Source organism: Macrobrachium nipponense, chromosome 40 (genome assembly GCF_015104395.2).
Source record: "Macrobrachium nipponense isolate FS-2020 chromosome 40, ASM1510439v2, whole genome shotgun sequence".
Taxonomy (NCBI): domain Eukaryota; kingdom Metazoa; phylum Arthropoda; class Malacostraca; order Decapoda; family Palaemonidae; genus Macrobrachium; species Macrobrachium nipponense.
The window spans coordinates 49,218,929-49,222,599 of record NC_061101.1 but is presented as its reverse complement, the minus strand read 5'-3'; the positions used below and the strand labels follow the sequence as shown (position 1 = coordinate 49,222,599).

Sequence of the window (3,671 nt, the reverse complement as noted above, 5' to 3'; positions counted from 1 at the left end):
CCCTAAGAACCAGATATGTCTAAAGAACGATAGATGGAAGTAACATCTCACCCCTATGTAGGAAGCGCAATATGAAAAACGAGACCATAAACCACATAGCAAGCGAATGTCCGGCACTTGCACAGAAACAGTACAAAAAGAGGCATGATTCAGTGACAAAAGCCCTCCACTAGAGCCTGAGCAAGATACACCAGCTACCTTACAGTAATAAGTGGTACGAACACCAACCTGAGGGAGTGATAGAAAACGATCAGGCAAAGATCCTCTGGGACTATGGTATCAGAACAGATAGGGTGATACGTGCAAATAGACCAGACGTGACGTCAGCTGATTAACAAAACCAAGAAGAAAGTATCACTCATTGATGTCGCAATACCATGGGACACCAGAGTAGAGGAGAAAGAAAGAGAAAAATTGATAAGTAGCAAAACCTGAAAATAGAAATAAGAAGGATATGGGATAAACCAGTGGAAATTGTACCCACAATCATAGGGACCTAGGCACGATCCCAAGATCCCTGAAAAGAAGCCTGGAAAAATTAGATGCTGAAGTAGATCCAGGACTCATGCAGAAGAGTATGCACCTGGAAACAGCACACACAGTAAGAAAAGTGATGGACTCCTAAGGAGGCAGGATGCAACTCGGAACCCCACACTATAAAAACCACCCAGTCGAATTGGAGGACTGTGATAGATAAAAAAAAATAATAATATAATAATAATAACTGGTGTACTTTGCACGATATACCTCTCTGTACATGTGGTCATCTCGCAGGTTCTATATTTTGGTTTCTTAATTCTTTTCAAATTAAAGTTACCCGATCTATGCAATCAAGGTTGCTTTTATTGAACTAAGGGCCCTTTGGCAAAATGAAATTATTTCGAAACTTCACTGCTGCTTTTATTATATTAGTCTGGATTTGTATCCTATACTGAATTAACATCTTGTTAAATGAAATAGAAGCCTTGAGTGACCTGTTTTTATAACACAAACGAAGATAGGAACAAGAAACGGGAAAATAACAAGATATTGCCATTTTTGGCGTCCCACCCTGACCAGAATTGATTGAAGTCATATACTATTTTTTTTTTTTTTTTTTTTTTTTTTTTTTTTTTTTTTCGATGGTAGAGCGTCCACCAGTTCATCGGTCACTTCATCTGTCGCAGCAAGAACGACCCTTATGACGGCGGAGGAATGGGACGACCACCGCAGTCTACGTTGTCTATGAAGTCGCAGCGCTTCTGGGTGTCGTCCCAGGCCTGTTCGACATCGCAGTGGAAGAGCCAGGCGACGCCGTTGGAACACTCGCAGTATTCCAGGCAGTTCTCTGGAACGGCCAGGTACACGGGCGTGGCTGGGTTGACCAGATGGACGGAGATGGTTAATAATTATAGAGATAATAATATTTATGATTAATGCTAAAAATAAGAATGGTAAATAGACGGAGATGGAAAGAAAGATGGTCGTTTTGTGAGTCTTTTTGGAGACTTTGTAGTGGGTGTTTTCCAGAGTGACAGGATTTTGACCATAGAGCTAGTTGAGAAGGTAATAGCAAGGAGTAGCAAAGATGGTATTTTTAATAAATAAAAAATTTATATATATATATATATATGTATATATATATATATATATATATATATATATATATATATATATATATATATATATATATATATATATATAAATGTAATAGCCACAATGCCCTCTTAACTTCCCAAATTATTTGCTCGTTTTAGGATCGCTTGTCACCACAAAGCCTCGAGATCCAACTTGAAGGAAATATGAGAGAAATCGTGATCTCCAGTAGCGGGAAACGAGCCCGCGACGCCATAATCACGACGAGGTCACCTTGCCGACCTGACCCATATCGGACATCATAATTTCTTTCATATTTCTTCTAAGTTGGATTTCGAGACTTTGTAGTGACAAGTGTATCCTAAAAAGAGTAAAGAACTTGAGAAGTTAAGAAGGCATTGTGGCTATCACATAATTATGTATATATATATATATATATATATATATATATATATATATATATATATATATATATATATATAGGTATATATATATGGAACTAATGGGCACGTGAGCGCATGTTTCACCAGAAATATATTTGTGGGTACATTGGTAGCAACCCTGGCCCGTCATTGGAGAGGCTGGGGTTCGCTACCGATGTGGAGAGAGATGTATGGTACATACACATAATGTATTGTATGTATACATATGTAAATATGAGTATATACATAATATATATATTACATGTAATATAAGTCTATCACATTACCGTGATTCATATACATATATCGAACTACAAATGTCCTTTAATATCTAATTCTCTCTACCTCGGAATTAATATATTTTCATATATGCTTAACCGAGGGGGAATTTATTAAGCGATAATAGAATTGGCGATCGGCAGACGCGAACCACCGACTTCTACAATTCTAGGTCGGTGGTTCGCGTCTGCCGAATCGCCAATTCTAATTATCGCTTAATAAATTCCCCTCGGTTAAGCATATATGAAAATATATTAATTCCGAGGTAGAGAGAATTAGATATTAAAGGACATTTGTAGTTCGATATATGTAATATACATATGTAAATATATATATAGTATATATATATATATATATATATATATATATATATATATATATATATATATATATATATATACATATACATATATATATATATATATATATATATATATATATATATATGCTTAAATAATATCAGTTAACATAATCCAATGTTATATCTACCCTCAATTACGTCTAGTACTCAGTTTAAACACAACTTTCTAGTAGGAAAAAAAAATAAGAAAATGTATTTTTCTTTTAATTTTGACCTAAGAGCAAAGTAATGATACGTACATGGGTCAACTGCAGGGCACTGAGATGAGTATTGCACTGGAACACTGATCCTCACCAAAGGTCAAGGCGAGGGCACAGAGCCCAAGGAGAGCCACGAGAGGTCCTTTCTGTTTCGGGAAGTAAAGCTGGTTTAGTATTAATTATTCAGAAGATGAACCCTATTCATATGGAACAACCCACTACGGGGGGCCACTGACTTTTGCAATTCAAAGGGTTCCAAAGATTATTATTATTATTATTATTATTATTATTATTTATTATTATTATTATTATTATTATTTTTATTCAGAAGAATGAAACCTATTCATAATGGAACAAGCCCACCACGGTTGGCCACTGACTTGGAATTCAATTTAAAGTTAAAAATTAATTATTATTATTATTATTATTATTATATTTATTATTAATTATTAATTATTATTCAGAAGATTGAAACCTATTTCATTATTGGAACAACCAACCACCGGGTGGCCACTGACTTGGAAATTCCAAGGTTCCAAAAGATTATTTTTATTATTTATTATTATTTTATTTTATTAATTTTTATTATTATTATTATTATTATTCAGAAGATGAAACCCATTCATATGGAACAAGCCAACCACGGTGGCACTGGACCTTGAAATTCAAGGTTCCAAAGGTTTTATTATTATTTTATTTTATTATTATTATTATTATTATTATTTATTTATTTGAAGATGAACCCCATTCATTATGGAACAAGCCCATTTACGGGGGAACTGCTTTGAAATTCAAGGTTTCCAAAGATTATTTATTATTTTATTATTATTATTT

General features: G+C 34.1%; 1 long non-coding RNA gene across 1 annotated transcript; it reads right to left on the bottom strand.

Annotated features, from left to right (window-relative positions):
• Nucleotides 1-875: 875 nt before the first annotated feature.
• Nucleotides 876-3,043, bottom strand: LOC135212137 (uncharacterized). The gene is made up of 2 exons (XR_010313824.1): nucleotides 2,877-3,043; nucleotides 876-1,354 (listed from the first exon to the last, which is right to left on the bottom strand). It is a non-coding gene; the product is annotated as an uncharacterized LOC135212137 (long non-coding RNA).
• Between the last annotated feature and the right edge of the window lie 628 nt (nucleotides 3,044-3,671).